The sequence below is a fragment of the Pseudophryne corroboree genome, chromosome 3 (genome assembly GCF_028390025.1).
Source record: "Pseudophryne corroboree isolate aPseCor3 chromosome 3, aPseCor3.hap2, whole genome shotgun sequence".
NCBI lineage: Eukaryota > Metazoa > Chordata > Amphibia > Anura > Myobatrachidae > Pseudophryne > Pseudophryne corroboree.
The window spans coordinates 85,504,763-85,521,997 of NC_086446.1; the positions used below are offsets into that span (position 1 = coordinate 85,504,763).

The window sequence follows — 17,235 nt, forward strand, 5'->3', positions numbered from 1 at the left end:
ACATTTCAAATCATCCTGGGGGTTAATCATAACATGGGGTTGTCGACCAAACAGAATTTCAAAGGGGGACAGATTAAGAGGGGACCTGGGAGTGGTTCTGATGCTGTATAGTACGAGGGGCAAAGCTTCCGGCCATAACAATCCTGTTTCAGCCATCACTTTGCTCAACTTGTTTTTAATAGTGCTGTTTATTCTTTCCACTTTCGCACTCGCCTGGGGGCGGTACGGAGTATGCAGCTTACTATTAATTCCCATTAACTTACACATTGCTTGAAAGACATCACCTGTAAAATGGGTACCCCTATCACTTTCAATGATTCTAGGGATACCGTACCTACACACAAATTCCTGCACAATTTTCTTTGCAGTAAACACAGCGGTATTTGTGGCTGCGGGAAATGCTTCAACCCAATTTGAGAACACGTCAATACAGACCAATACATACTTTAAATTTCTACAAGGTGGCAATTGTATGAAATCAATTTGTATTACCTGGAAAGGGCCATCTGTAGGAGGGATATGGGATGGCTCTGTTGGTATTGCCTTTCCGATATTCTTCCTCAAGCAGGTGAGACATGTCATCGCTCTTTTACCCGCATGGGAAGAAAATCCTGGGGCGCACCAATAAGCTCTTACCAACTTACACATTCCTTCTTTGCCTAGATGAGTCAGCCCATGTGCCGCTTCCGCTAGACTTGGAAGGTATGCTCTGGGTGCCACTGGCTTACCCTGTCCATCTGTCCAGAGTCCTGAGGACTCCTGGCCATATCCTTTTAACCTCCAAACTGCCTTTTCCTGTGGGGAACACAAATTTTGCATTTCACACAATTTCTGTGTATTGACAGTACTGAATACCATCAGTTGTGTGATGTCTGTCTGTATGGGGGTACCGGCTGCTGATTTAGCAGCTTCGTCTGCTCGGCTGTTACCAAGTGATACCGGGTCTTGGCTATACGTGTGAGCTTTACACTTGATAACAGCCACTCTGTCGGGTTCCTGTATCGCTGTTAGAAGTCTTTTGATGTGGGCTGCATGCGCTACGGGTGTGCCAGCTGCCGTCATGAAATTTCTGAGGCGCCATAGGGCCCCAAAATCATGGACTACTCTGAAGGCGTACCTAGAATCCGTGTAGATATTGGCTGACTTGCCTTTGGCCAATTCGCATGCTCTGGTTAGGGCAACCAGCTCAGCAACTTGTGCTGAGTGTGGTGGGCCTAGGGGTTCCGCTTCTATGGTACCTTGGTCATCTACGACTGCGTATCCAGTACACAAGTCTCCCGAGTCCGTCTGTCTGTGACAACTACCGTCAGTGTAGAAAGTAAAATCTACATCTTCCAGTGGGTTGTCACTGATGTCAGGCCTTGCCGTGAAATTTTGGGTCAAATATTCCATACAATCATGTGTGTCATCTCCTGTACTAAATCCTCCTTCACCATCACTCTCATCCTCCACCCTTTGTGCCTGTCCAGGCACACCTGGGAGATATGTTGCAGGATTTAATGCGCTGCATCTCCTTATGGTGATGTTTACCGGGGCCATTAACGCCAATTCCCATCTTGTAAACCGCGCTGATGAGACGTGTCTGGTTTGGGCAGAATTCAGTAAAGCTGACACTGCATGTGGTGTATGAATTGTGAGGTTGTGTCCTAGCACTACATCTTCGCTTTTACTTACTAGCAATGCTATCGCTGCAACACTTCGCAAGCATGTGGGGAGGGATCGCGCTACCGTGTCTAGCTGAGCGCTGTAGTAGGCTACCGGCCTGCTGGCATCACCATGCTTCTGGGTTAAGACACCTGCCGCGCAACCAGCACTCTCTGTTCCGTACAGCTCAAAGGGTTTCCCATAATCTGGCATACCTAATGCTGGTGCCTGCGTTAGGCACTGTTTAAGTCTCTCAAATGCCATCTCAGACTCGTCTGTGTGCGAAATCCGATCAGGTTTGTTTGATGAGACCATCTCCTGCAAAGGCAAAGCCAGTATGGAAAAACCTGGGATCCTGTTACGGCAATACCCACACATTCCTAAAAACGTTCTAATCTGTTGCTGGGTTTGTGGCAGGGTCATGTCACGAATTGCTTGAATTCTATCAGCGGTTAGGTGTCCCAGTCCTTGTGTCAGACAGTGTCCCAAATATTTTACCCTGGTCTGGCATAATTGTAACTTATCTTTGGAAACCTTGTGTCCGGTGTCTGAAAGATGAAACAGAAGCTGTTTCGTATCTCTCAGGGACGATTCGAGTGAATCGGAACACAGCAGCAGGTCATCTACATACTGTATTAATATTGATCCGCTCTCAGGTTGAAAAGACTGTAAACAATCATGCAAGGCTTGTGAGAAAATACTTGGACTGTCAATGAAACCTTGTGGTAAACGAGTCCAGGTGTACTGAACTCTGTATGTGAATGCGAATAAGTATTGACTGTCAGGGTGCAGAGGTACCGAGAAGAAGGCGGAGCAGAGGTCAATCACAGTGAAAAATTTGGCAGTGGGAGGGATTTGCATAAGGATGACAGCTGGATTTGGCACTACGGGGAATTGACTCTCAACTATTTTATTGATCCCTCTTAGATCCTGCACTAGTCTGTAACCCCTCCCCCCACTCTTTTTAACAGGGAAGATGGGACTATTGGCAGTGCTGGACGTCCTTACCAGAATGCCCTGTTGTAGCAAGCGCTCTATTACAGGGTAAACTCCTAACTCCACCTCTGGCTTCAGAGGGTATTGTGGGATTTTTGGAGCTATCCTACCATCTTTTACTTGCACAACTACTGGGGCTACGTTTGCCATTAATCCAGTGTCTTGTCCATCCTTGGTCCAAAGTGACTCCGGTATCTGGGAAGTAATTTCTTCTACCTTGGACGGACACCTATTTACAACAACAGTGTGTGACATTAATCTTGTTGGGGAGTCTAGCATATCCTGCACTTCCTGAGCGTGGTTCTCGGGTATGTCCAAGAACACACCTTCAGGAGTACAATATATGACACATCCCATTTTGCACAGTAAATCTCTCCCAAGGAGATTAGTCGGAGCCGATGCAGCCAGCAAAAAGGAATGCTTGGTATGCAAAGGCCCTATCGTAATGTCTGCTGGTTTGCTTGTTAATCTCCTCCACTAGTTTGTTGTTCTCCTTTTTAAGCTTCACTAGATACTGAATTTTCTGCTGTGGGTTTTGGTGGCCCAGTAGTTTCCCATTCTCCTCCACAAGAAAAGCAATTTGCTTTCTCTGCAGCTCTGCCTCCTGTAATTTTTTTTCGGTCTCCTCATTTTTTGCTTCCAATAATGAACGTATTTCCTCTTTTTCTTTGAAGGCCTTGGACTCTAAAGCTCTTGTACGCTCAATTTCATTGTGTAACTCACTCAGGGAATGTTCTTTACTTTGGAGCAAGTTTCTTACCTCCTCTAACTCTGACTGTACTTTCAGGAGTTGCTCAATTGCTTTACCCTTTTCCATTCGTTCACAAACTTCCTTTTCTATTTCTCTTTTCAGCTCCAGCATACCAGATTGTTTATGCTCTTTGCATGTCTGCTCTCCTTTTTCTCTGTTGTCCCTGCACAGTCCCTGCAAGTTTTGGATCTCAAGGCGTAGATTTTCTGTTTCACACAACTGGGTCTTAAGCCTGATTATTCCTTCATTTTTGGTAATTCGTTCTTCATTTAGTTCAGATACAAGGTGTTCCAATAGGGAATTTTTATTTAAGCAATGTGACAGTTCAGATTCAAATGGATTTGCCATTGGTGTTTTAGGGGTCTGCAGAAGCATAGGAGAACCTCCGTTGCTGTTTGACATCTTTACTCCTTCATCCTCAGTGTTAGTGATGTCAAGGCCCTGTTTTAACTGGTTAGTCAGGTCTGCAATTAATTGTTCTTTTTTGAGCAACTCTTCCTTCTGGTCTTTAAGCAAGGCCTCCTGCTTGTTAAAGACTTCCGTTAACTTGCCAAGCTGTTCAGTTGCATGAAGCAAATCCTCGCATAAGAGCTCTCTCTCAATGGTGTCAGCGGACCGTTTCCTTTCCAAGCTCTCTTTCAGATTATCAATTAGTTTTTCTTGTTGTTCTAGAAGTGTTTTGCTTTATTCTTTTGCAGACAGTGAAGAAAAGTATTTACTATTGAGGTCTTCCAGCTCCCTTGTAAGTACATCTACAGACTCCGTTTTGTGCATGATGGTTGTCCTCAAACCTTGGATTTGGTTCATAAGGTCACTCATGATCTCCTTATCCAAAGAACTTTTCTTTTCCAATTCAGATATAGTCTCTTTGGAAGAAGTTAAATGGAGTTTAAGCGATTGAAGCTCTGACCTGCAGTTCACACTTTGTCACCAGATCTGAGTACTGTTTCTTGAGATTCACATTCTCCTCTAGAACTTTCAGAAGCTCTTTAGAGTTGTTCTCTTTGTCCTCCTCCAGCTGAAACTTCAGGTTTTGTCTGTGTTCCTTTTCGGTTTCTAAAAGCTCCAAAAGATTACTAAGTTCAGCTTTCAGAGTCTCATTCTCCTGTTTGCTGCCAATAAATTCTTGTTTTAGTTGATCAATCTCAAATTTCATCACCTCTTCCAGGTTATCATAGGCATCTTGGAGAGATCGCTTCTCCTCTAATAACGTTTCATGCTCCAGCCTGACATTATATAGTTGTAGCTGCACATTGATATGTCGGTCAGATAGCAGAGTCATATCCTTGTCTTGTTTATCTTTAAACAAGCTATACTCATTCTTCACTGTCCGAAGTTCACGATCTGCAGACTGCAGCACCACTCGCAGATCATGGACCTCACTCTTCAACACATCCTCCCTAATCTTAAAGTCTTGTTGTTGTTTTTCATAAATATTAATTTGTTGAAGAAGCTCCTGATGCTTGATGTTCCAGCTGGTCCTTTCTGAAGAGAAAAGCTCTTGCATCTGAGATGAATGATGCTCCATCTTATTCACTTGCTGTTGCAGCTTCAAGTTTTTACTCTCTTCTTCATCAAGTTTTTCTTGCAGAGCTGTTACTTGCTCCTGCACCATTTGTAGTTCCTCAGCAATCGCTTCATAAGCTTGCTCACTCATTTCTGGAGGGATGGGTTCATTAATTAAATTGACATGATGCTCCCCTGACTTGGGGGTACTGGGAAACTCATTTTGCTCACAATCTGGGCTGAGGTGAGGCACAAGTCGAGACCTCAAGTTATATGCTCTTGCCGGAGTAGTCATATTCTTTATTGTTTCTACGTGCATTTTATTCAACTGAGACACTTCATGCCTCTTGTGAGCTTGTATAGCCTCCAAAATATTTTCAAGATGATTGTTGGATTTGAGCAAAGACTGAAGTTCTGATTCTTGCTCAACTTGCTTCTTTTTTGTCAGCTCTTTGAATTCCTCATATTCTTGCATTGCAGTAGCCAGCTCACTTTGAACCTGTAACAACTTATCCTGCAGCTTTGCGGTAGAAACCAAATTGTTATCTGGATGTATTGGTGTGGAGTGCATTGGTACAACTCCATTATTCTTTAACAATGCAGTGGCTTCCAAGAAAGCTCGCTCAAGATCTGCCATCATATAATTGTTAATTTCATGTGCTCGTTTCACTGACTGAAGGGAAAGGAGGCGTTTATTCTCCTCTCTGAGATTATGGTTTTCCAGTGCATACTTGGCTACACGAGGGTGGTGCTCAACCTGTTCTTTTAAAACAAGCAGTTCTTCCTTCAGCTCTGCTATGAGGTCATCCTGTTCATTATTTGACAATTAATTTTGACCTTCTTTGTGAGCCTTCTCAAGTCGGGCAATGTGATCTTCTCTGAATTTCACTATCATTTTGTTTGACTGGATTAATTTTTCTTTCTTGTTGCAGAGATCTTCAAGCTGGGCCACTTTTTGCAATAGAGTCTTTTTTTCAGTGTCCGACTTCTCCAAGAGCATCATAGCCTCTAAAAAGTTATTCATGTAGTCTGTAAAATTGTCATCAACAGACGGTGCTCTGGCAATAGAAATATCCTGTGGCATCTGTCCGGAAAGAAGCTGAGAAAGCTGTTCCTTCAATTTCTTCACCTCTGCTTGCAGTTGACTCACATTCCCTTGGGTGTCTTCATTAACTACAGCCAGTCTTCTTCAATAGTGAAAATGAGGTTTCTTTAATTCAGCTCACATAGTTTACAGGGTCAGGGTCAACGTTTCGGTCCTCTATGGAACAAACAGAAGGTCAACGTTTCGGCTCACAGCAGAGCCTTTGTCAAGAACAGATTACCAGGTTGCCATCTCCCTTGTATCTTAGGCAAAGCCGTGTGCGTGTTTTACAAATTACTCCCTTACGTATTAATTTTACTTTTAACTACCAATAGCAACAAATTTTTCTCAGCACGTTATCAATGATAAATGGCAAACAGGAAAGTGAGATGTGAAAATACACAAATGAAAAATGCAGGTGTGTGCGTGTGTTGCGTACGCAATGTGTATCAAACAGAAATAAACAGTTTTAAAAGACAATAGCGTACTGTTCTTACCTTCCGGTTCCGGATTCCACCAGCACTCCTACAACTAAGCGAAGCAGACGCTTGTCTGATCAGCACTACCGTATCCCCAACCACCAACACGGATACGAAGGGATACTACTTTCCCGCCCTTTGCTGACAGACAAAGTCTGCTTAGTTTCGCTAGAGCGGATGTGTGGAGGACGGCCGAGCCCCCAATTGATAAAGCTAATTATTTATCTTATAACACAAGCTATTTCCTAACACCGTGTAGCCGTAATGGCCGCTAGACCACGTGCACGTGCTACGCACTCCGTACGCTATTTGCATATGAAGACCTCACACGAGGTACGCAAGTTACTTACACACGCTGCGCTGGGTGTATGGAATACACACAGCGAGCGCACACACAGACAGTAACCTTTATAAACTTTAAACACAGAATATGCTTACACTGTATACCTTGTACTGCAATACTGTAATGATATAACGCTTCTTAACCTTGTTAATGTACAAGCTGTTTGAGCGACTGAGATGCTCAGAGTACCCTTAGCAATGTAATGATAAACACACAATACCTTTAAGGTTCCAAAACCTTTATCTAGATGATTTTAGTATGTAAAAGGGGAAAACAGTTTACAGCTTATACACTACAAAACTAGGAGGATAGGATGGTCACAGAGAAACTTACACACGTGGAAATGATCGCTAGCGCAGTCCTGGAAATCCAGCTCTCAGTTAGTCAATGATGAAAACCTTTGTAGAGAGAAGTGAGTGAGCTGGCCCAGGCTGGCTGCCTTATATACACAACATACAGTACACTACAAAGGGCCCTACAATCTCATTGTTCATTGGACACAGGAATGTCCTCCTGCATCATAACAAAAGGTCATAGGTGGATTTGAACAGGTGGGCTGTGACTATTTCAAACTGCTAAGGTGGGAGGTATCCTCAGGATTCCCGCCGCATGGATAATGAACTGCAAACACAGTAAATGTCCATAAACTACTTTTAAGCATAACTATATGCAGGAGCGATTAATCTCTTCCTAACCAACACCGGAATATTCCTGATAACATATTCTTCAGTTTGGTACCAGACACCACTGTTCAGCCTTTGTCAGACCCTCCATATCATGTAAAGAGGAATTCCCAAGTCCCTGAACCATTTACACTAAACATACTTGCTGATATTATTAAAGTGATTATTACCAATAAAATACACTATTTGGATTAACTATGTAGCGATCGAGTCGCCCGCCAGACGCACACAAACTCTACCGTAAATGCGCATACCACGCGCCTGAGCGCACGACCATGGAGGCGCCGTCACGCAACTGCGAATATGCGCACGCACGGGAGAGAATGTGCACGTGCAGCGGGCAAGCGCATGGGGTTAGTACAAGGCATCATAGGTCGCTATATTTTTCGACTTTGACAGTCCACCCTTTGGCAGTCACCAATAACTGCCACTTCCTAAACAATTCAAACAGAAAAATATATGTCATCATGTAAATACCTTTTTATGATTGGGTAACGGGATGAGAGGAGAAGGTGGGAGAGATATGACCTAGTGAGACAGTAAAAGCATGTGTGTATGAGATCCATGTCTGAGGGGTCATGTATCATCGTGCCGTACGTGTTCTAAATCAAGCTTCGAGGTATTGCGAAGTATACATTGGAATCCTTCTTATCCCGTATTAAGAGTCTGTGGATGGGCTGTCAAACTCTACCGAGCTCTTTTCGGCTTTTGGTTGCAACAAATGGGGGAGCACATTTAGTTGATGATACATGAATGGGGGGAACATGTGAATGCTGATATATGTGTCTATATTCCCTGTCGACTATGTGTGTCATTACCTGAAGGTTGTAGAGGTGAAGATAAGAAACAACGTTATAAATGTAGTCCTACAATTATGTGAGTTTAGTATGCATTCGCCGATTGGGTCTTGTCTGATGTCTTGTCTGGATCATCGTATCTTTACTGTAGCTTTACGGATAATGGCAATCGAAAGCTTCTTCAAGTGTCCATAAAATTATAGTCTCTAAAGTATTGGGTTTTCGTAGAAAGTTAAAGTCACTAGGGATATTGGGTGTCGGTTACATAGTTCATCAATGGTCTGTATAAAAGAGGTTGTCAAATTCTTCTTCCAAGCAGATGTCTTTGTACCTTGGAGGAAAACAAAGGAGAGACGGGTGAAAGAAACGGACCGTGGAATCACATTTTCATCACAACATTGTCTCAATCGTTGGGTCATAAATTAAACCAATTGGGATTACAGTGTCCTCGCTCTTCAGACTCATCACTCTGGTACCACGTTTACACTTCATTAAAGTCTAAATATCAGACTGATCAATATGATGACTCCCAGAATACACAAGAGAAATTTTCCTACATCCATTATAATGCCTTGGGCCCATTCTCCTAAACTAGAGAACCAATTTCGTGGGTTCAACCATGACACCCAACCGGTCAGCTCATTACCCACAGCAGCGAGAGTGAGATTGTGCCTCCTTCGGAACTCCCACTTTAATTGCAAAATGTCATCCATCTTTTGGTCTATGACCTCGACCGGGTCCTCAGTGCTGTTTGTAATGTACGTGCAGCACTTTACTCCATACTGAGTCGCTAGGGTGACACAATACCCGCCTGTCACTGCTGTGAGATAATTAAGAATCATCCTATGCTGAACCAGCTCTGTTTTGTAGGCTTGTAGCTCTCTCCCAGTATACCTGAACGTGTCGTCATACATTTCAGTGATATTATCTATCAGGTTCGCAAGCGCGTTTATATACCTAAAGTTTATCACTCCCCTGGCCGTACGAGTGATATCTAACGCGAGAAGGAATTGAATCCCGGTGGATTCATGGATCAAATCAGAGGCTGGATGCTCTGTCCTTTCAATCAGGTGCCGTTTAACGACGTGCTCGTAGTGAGTGTGAGTATAAGGAGCTTGGACACCGCGGTGAATATCTTTCATTTTGTTATGGGATACAGTCATTACTTCAGGCAGTACTTTTCCAATGTAACATAATCCCTCTGAGTTTGGGGCAAGCCACTTATACGCCTTTCTCCCGCATATGAAATATGCATCATCGGGGAGAACATATGGGATGGAGTATGACATAACCATGTTACAAATTTTCCATGTGAAATCTCCTAACCCTAACTCTCCCATCTGTCTAGTACACGTATCAGGATGTATGACATGTGCACAGTATCCTGGTGATACTTCTCCAACTCGCATGATCCTACTTCCTAGAGTGTACCTATACCGGAAATATTTTCCATTGTCGGCTATCTGGCGTATAAGTTCTGTGTCTATGGGCATTCTGTCGGCTCTATGTGAAAATGTCATGGTTTGATTACTCCATGACACTTCCCAATTTCCCGGCTTTCGGGGATTGGAAATGTTAAAGCATACTAAGGACTTATCCACATGATATTGGTGGAGCTTCAAACTAGGAGGACTAGAGATATTAAACCTCTTGTCCACCGGCCTCCCACCACTTAACTCAAGTACCTCTCCTATCGTTAAAGGGAATGGTACTAGTCCTGATTTGCTATGACCTTGAGGTACTTGAGAGCACACCCAACAGTCTGTCTGATTTAACACTTTACCCACTAATGAGTGATAGTCACCCAATGGATGCCGGTCCATGTTGATATTAAAACTGGACTGACATTTCTTGATGCACCCATCCTCAACTATGTTGTCACAATGCCTACAGATGCAGTTCTCTTCAGCTAACAATCCTTCACAATTCCTTCTATGGTCAATGCTACCAGATCGTTTTCTGATACTCGCCTTTACTCTGTGATTATGTTGCTCTTGGAAATCTACGCCTCCATCCTGGTCATCAGAACCCATTCCAGATCCTTTCTCGACCTCCATGGTACTCTCACCGAAACAGACTGCTCTGGTCAACATCATGGTCAACAGGAAAATCCGGATCACAGTCTCTTGGGGCAAGTCCATCTTACAGGAGGAAAAGGAGAAGAATGAGAAGGGGGAAGGTAGAAAATGAGGGAGATGGGAAGTGGAAAAAACAATAAAAGGGAAAAAGAAATCTAGCTTGACAACGGCCTCCGATCTTATTATTCTCAGTGCTCAGGTGCCGTCTCAACCTTCCTGAAACAGACACTCTAGTGATACAACTTCCTCTACCGTCTGTTCTTTGTCACGAGACTTCTCTGGATCAGCAACCTTCTTACAATGGGACGAATGGACCCAAGTCTCCCTCTCGGCAACCTTCAATGCTGTTGTGCTGGTCAATAAGACTTGATATGGTCCTTCCCATCTGTCAATAAGGCAACCTGAGCGTAGAAAATTCCGTATCATTACATAATCCCCAGGTTCAATGTCATGACAATTACTGTCTGGCAGATCAGGAATCACCAACTTTAGATTATCATTCTGATTCCTCAATTGCTTACTCATCTTAACCAAATACTTTACGGTTACTTCATTGTTACATTTCAAATCATCCTGGGGGTTAATCATAACATGGGGTTGTCGACCAAACAGAATTTCAAAGGGGGACAGCTTAAGAGGGGACCTGGGAGTGGTTCTGATGCTGTATAGTACGAGGGGCAAAGCTTCCGGCCATAACAATCCTGTTTCAGCCATCACTTTGCTCAACTTGTTTTTAATAGTGCTGTTTACTCTTTCCACTTTCGCACTCGCCTGGGGGTGGTACGGAGTATGCAGCTTACTATTAATTCCCATTAACTTACACATTGCTTGAAAGACATCACCTGTAAAATGGGTACCCCTATCACTTTCAATGATTCTAGGGATACCGTACCTACACACAAATTCCTGCACAATTTTCTTTGCAGTAAACACAGCGGTATTTGTGGCCGCGGGAAATGCTTCAACCCAATTTGAGAACACGTCAATACAGATCAATACATACTTTCAATTTCTACAAGGTGGCAATTGTATTAAATCAATTTGTATTATCTGGAAAGGGCCATCTGTAGGAGGGATATGGGATGGCTCTGTTGGTATTGCCTTTCCGATATTCTTCCTCAAGCAGGTGAGACATGTCATCGCTCTTTTACCCGCATGGGAAGAAAATCCTGGGGCGCACCAATAAGCTCTTACCAACTTACACATTCCTTCTTTGCCTAGATGAGTCAGCCCATGTGCCGCTTCCGCTAGACTTGGAAGGTATGCTCTGGGTGCCACTGGCTTACCCTGTCCATCTGTCCAGAGTCCTGAGGACTCCTGGCCATATCCTTTTGACCTCCAAACTGCCTTTTCCTGTGGGGAACACACATTTTGCATTTCACACAATTTCTGTGTATTGACAGTACTGAATACCATCAGTTGTGTGATGTCTGTCTGTATGGGGGTACCGGCTGCTGATTTAGCAGCTTCGTCTGCTCGGCTGTTACCAAGTGATACCTGGTCTTGGCTATACGTGTGAGCTTTACACTTGATAGCCGCCACTCTGTCGGGTTCCTGTATCGCTGTTAGAAGTCTTTTGATGTGGGCTGCATGCGCTACGGGTGTGCCAGCTGCCGTCATGAAATTTCTGAGGCGCCATAGGGCCCCGAAATCATGGACTACTCTGAAGGCGTACCTAGAATCCGTGTAGATATTGGCTGACTTGCCTTTGGCCAATTCGCATGCTCTGGTTAGGGCAACCAGCTCAGCAACTTGTGCTGAGTGTGGTGGGCCTAGGGGTTCCGCTTCTATGGTACCTTGGTCATCTACGACTGCGTATCCAGTACACAAGTCTCCCGAGTCCGTCTGTCTGTGACAACTACCGTCAGTGTAGAAAGTAAAATCTACATCTTCCAGTGGGTTGTCACTCATGTCAGGCCTTGCCGTGAAATTTTGGGTCAAATATTCCATACAATCATGTGTGTCATCTCCTGTACTAAATCCTCCTTCACCATCACTCTCATCCTCCACCCTTTGTGCCTGTCCAGGCACACCTGGGAGATATGTTGCAGGATTTAATGCGCTGCATCTCCTTATGGTGATGTTTACCGGGGCCATTAACGCCAATTCCCATCTTGTAAACCGCGCTGATGAGACGTGTCTGGTTTGGGCAGAATTCAGTAAAGCTGACACTGCATGTGGTGTATGAATTGTGAGGTTGTGTCCTAGCACTACATCTTCGCTTTTACTTACTAGCAATGCTATCGCTGCAACACTTCGCAAGCATGTGGGGAGGGATCGCGCTACCGTGTCTAGCTGAGCGCTGTAGTAGGCTACCGGCCTGCTGGCATCACCATGCTTCTGGGTTAAGACACCTGCCGCGCACCCAGCACTCTCTGTTCCGTACAGCTCAAAGGGTTTCCCATAATCTGGCATACCTAATGCTGGTGCCTGCGTTAGGCACTGTTTAAGTCTCTCAAATGCCATCTCAGACTCGTCTGTGTGCGAAATCCGATCAGGTTTGTTTGATGAGACCATCTCCTGCAAAAGCAAGGCCAGTATGGAAAAACCTGGGATCCAGTTACGGCAATACCCACACATTCCTAAAAACGTTCTAATCTGTTGCTGGGTTTGTGGCAGGGTCTTGTCACGAATTGCTTGAATTCTATCAGCGGTGAGGTTTCTCAGTCCTTGTGTCAGACAGTGTCCCAAATATTTTACCCTGGTCTGGCATAATTGTAACTTATCTTTGGAAACCTTGTGTCCGGTGTCTGAAAGATGAAACAGAAGCTGTTTCGTATCTCTCAGGGACGATTCGAGTGAATCGGAACACAGCAGCAGGTCATCTTCATACTGTATTAATATTGATCCGCTCTCAGGTTGAAAATAAGAATTTACTTACCGATAATTCTATTTCTCGGAGTCCGTAGTGGATGCTGGGGTTCCTGAAAGGACCATGGGGAATAGCGGCTCCGCAGGAGACAGGGCACAAAAAAGTAAAGCTTTACTAGGTCAGGTGGTGTGCACTGGCTCCTCCCCCTATGACCCTCCTCCAGACTCCAGTTAGGTACTGTGCCCGGACGAGCATACACAATAAGGGAGGCATTTTGAATCCCGGGTAAGACTCATACCAGCCACACCAATCACACCGTACAACTTGTGATCTAAACCCAGTTAACAGTATGACAACAGAAAGGGCCTCTTAAAGATGGCTCCTTAACAATAACCCGAATTAGTTAACAATAACTATGTACAAGTATTGCAGATAATCCGCACTTGGGATGGGCGCCCAGCATCCACTACGGACTCCGAGAAATAGAATTATCGGTAAGTAAATTCTTATTTTCTCTATCGTCCTAAGTGGATGCTGGGGTTCCTGAAAGGACCATGGGGATTATACCAAAGCTCCCAAACGGGCGGGAGAGTGCGGATGACTCTGCAGCACCGAATGAGAGAACTCCAGGTCCTCCTTTGCCAGGGTATCAAATTTGTAAAATTTTACAAACGTGTTCTCCCCCGACCACGTAGCTGCTCGGCAGAGTTGTAATGCCGAGACCCCTCGGGCAGCCGCCCAAGATGAGCCCACCTTCCTTGTGGAGTGGGCTTTTACAGTTTTAGGCTGTGGCAGGCCTGCCACAGAATGTGCAAGTTGAATTGTGTTACAAATCCAACGAGCAATCGACTGCTTAGAAGCAGGTGCGCCCAACTTGTTGGGTGCATACAATATAAACAGCGAGTCAGATTTTCTGACTCCAGCCGTCCTTGCAATGTATATTTTTAAGGCTCTGACAACGTCCAACAACTTGGAGTCCTCCAAGTCGCTAGTGGCCGCAGGCACCACAATAGGTTGGTTCAGATGAAATGCTGATACCACTTTAGGGAGAAAATGCGGACGAGTCCGCAGTTCTGCCCTATCCGAATGGAAGATTAGATAAGGACTTTTATAAGATAAAGCCGCCAATTCAGATACTCTCCTGGCAGAGGCCAGGGCTAGTAACATAGTCACTTTCAATGTGAGATATTTCAAATCCACCTTTTTCAATGGTTCAAACCAATGGGATTTGAGGAAATCTAAAACTACATTTAGATCCCACGGTGCCACCGGAGGCACCACAGGAGGCTGTATATGCAGTACTCCCTTGACAAAAGTCTGGACCTCAGGGACAGAGGCCAATTCTTTTTGGAAGAATATTGACAGGGCCGAAATTTGAACCTTAATGGATCCCAATTTGAGACCCATAGATAATCCTGATTGCAGGAAATGTAGGAAACGACCCAGTTGGAATTCCTCCGTCGGAACCCTCCGATCCTCGCACCACGCTACATATTTTCGCCAAATGCGGTGATAATGTTTCACGGTGACTTCCTTCCGTGCCTTAATCAAGGTAGGAATGACTTCTTCTGGAATGCCTTTCCCTTTTAGGATCTGGCGTTCAACCGCCATGCCGTCAAACGCAGCCGCGGTAAGTCTTGAAAAAGACAGGGACCCTGCTGTAGCAGGTCCCTTCTCAGAGGTAGAGGCCACGGTTCGTCCGTGAGCATCTCTTGAAGTTCCGGATACCAAGTCCTTCTCGGCCAATCCGGAACCACTAGTATTGTTCTTACTCTTCTTTGCCGTATGATCTTCAATACCTTTGGTATGAGCGGCAGAGGAGGAAACACATACACTGACTGGTACACCCAAGGAGTTACCAGTGCGTCCACAGCTATTGCCTGTGGATCTCTTGACCTGGCGCAATATTTGTCCAGTTTCTTGTTGAGGCGAGACGCCATCATGTCTACAATTGGTCTTTCCCAACGGTCTATTAACATGTTGAAGACTTCTGGATGTAGACCCCACTCTCCCGGATGAAGATCGTGTCTGCTGAGGAAGTCTGCTTCCCAGTTGTCCACGCCCGGGATGAACACTGCTGACAGTGCTATCACGTGATTCTCCGCCCAGCGAAGAATCTTGGCAGCTTCTGCCATTGCACTCCTGCTTCTTGTGCCGCCCTGCCTGTTTACATGGGCGACCGCCGTGATGTTGTCCGACTGAATCAACACCGGCTTTCCTTGCAGGAGAAGTTCCGCCTGGCTTAGAGCATTGTAGATTGCTCTTAGTTCCAGAATGTTTATGTGAAGAGACTTTTCCAGACTCGTCCATACTCCCTGGAAGTTTCTTCCTTGTGTGACTGCTCCCCAGCCTCTCAGGCTGGCGTCCGTGGTCACCAGGATCCAATCCTGAATGCCGAATCTGCGGCCTTCTAATAGGTGAGCCTTCTGCAACCACCACAGAAGTGACACCCTTGTCTTTGGTGACAGGGTTATTCGTGCATGGAATCTGCCGAATGGAATTGCTTCGTAAGAAGCCACCATTTTTCCCAGGACTCTTGTGCATTGATGTACTGACACTTTTCCTGGTTTTAGGAGGTTCCTGACCAGATCGGATAACTCCTTGGCTTTTTCCTCTGGAAGGAAAACCTTTTTCTGAACCGTGTCCAGAATCATTCCTAGGAACAGCAGACGAGTTGTCGGGATTAAATGGGATTTTGGAATATTCAGAATCCACCCGTGTTGTCTTAGCACCTCTTGAGATAGTGCTAAAGCTGTCTCCAGCTGTTCTCTGGACCTTGCCCTTATTAGGAGATCGTCCAAGTATGGGATAACTAATACGCCTTTTCTTCGAAGAAGAATCATCATCTCGGCCATTACCTTGGTAAAGACCCGAGGCGCCGTGGACAATCCGAACGGCAGCGTCTGAAACTGATAGTGACAGTTTTGAACAATGAACCTGAGGTACCCCTGGTGTGCGGGGTAAATCGGAACGTGTAGATACGCATCCTTGATGTCCAAGGATACCATAAAGTCCCCTTCTTCCAGGTTCGCTATCACTGCTCTGAGTGACTCCATCTTGAACTTGAACTTTTTTATGTAGAGGTTCAAGGACTTCAGATTTAGAATAGGCCTTACCGAGCCATCCGGCTTCGGTACCACAAATAGAGTGGAATAATACCCCTTTCCTTGTTGTAATAGGGGTACTTTGACTATCACCTGCTGAGCGTACAGCTTGTGAATGGCTTCCAACACCCTCTCCCTTTCGGAAGAGACGGTTGGTAAGGCAGACTTCAGGAAACGATGAGGAGGATCCGTCTCTAATTCCAACCTGTACCCCTGAGATATTATCTGCAGGATCCAGGGGTCTACCTGCGAGTGAGCCCACTGCGCGCTGTAATTTTTGAGACGGCCCCCCACTGTCCCCGAGTCCGCTTGAGAGGCCCCAGCGTCATGCTGAGGTTTTTGCAGGAGCCGGGGAGGGCTTCTGTTCCTGGGAAGGAGCTGCCTGTTGGTGTCTCTTCCCTCTTCCTCTGCCTCGTGGCAGGTACGACAAGCCCTTTGCTCTCTTATTTTTGTAGGAGCGAAAAGGCTGCGGTTGAAAGGTCGGTGCCTTTCTCTGTTGGGGAGTGACTTGAGGTAAAAAAGTGGATTTCCCGGCAGTAGCCGTGGCCACCAAGTCTGATAGACCAACTCCAAATAACTCCTCCCCTTTATACGGCAAAACCTCCATGTGACGTTTTGAATCCGCATCGCCTGTCCACTGTCGTGTCCATAAGGCTCTTCTGGCTGAAATGGACATAGCACTCACCCGAGATGCCAGTGTGCAAATATCCCTCTGTGCATCACGCATATAGATAAATGCATCCTTTATTTGTTCTAACGACAGTAAAACATTGTCCCTATCTAGGGTATCAATATTTTCAATCAGGGATTCTGACCAAACTACTCCAGCACTGCACATCCAGGCAGTTGCTATAGCTGGTCGTAGTATAACACCTGCATGTGTGTATATATTCTTTTGAATAACTTCCATCTTTCTATCTGATGGATCCTTAAGTGCGGCCGTCTCAGGAGAGGGTAA

At 45.2% G+C, this 17,235-nt stretch overlaps 1 pseudogene; it reads right to left on the bottom strand.

Annotated features, from left to right (window-relative positions):
• Positions 1–3,025: 3,025 nt before the first annotated feature.
• LOC135057190 (kinesin-like protein KIF15-B) lies at positions 3,026–8,418 on the bottom strand (annotated as a pseudogene).
• Between the last annotated feature and the right edge of the window lie 8,817 nt (positions 8,419–17,235).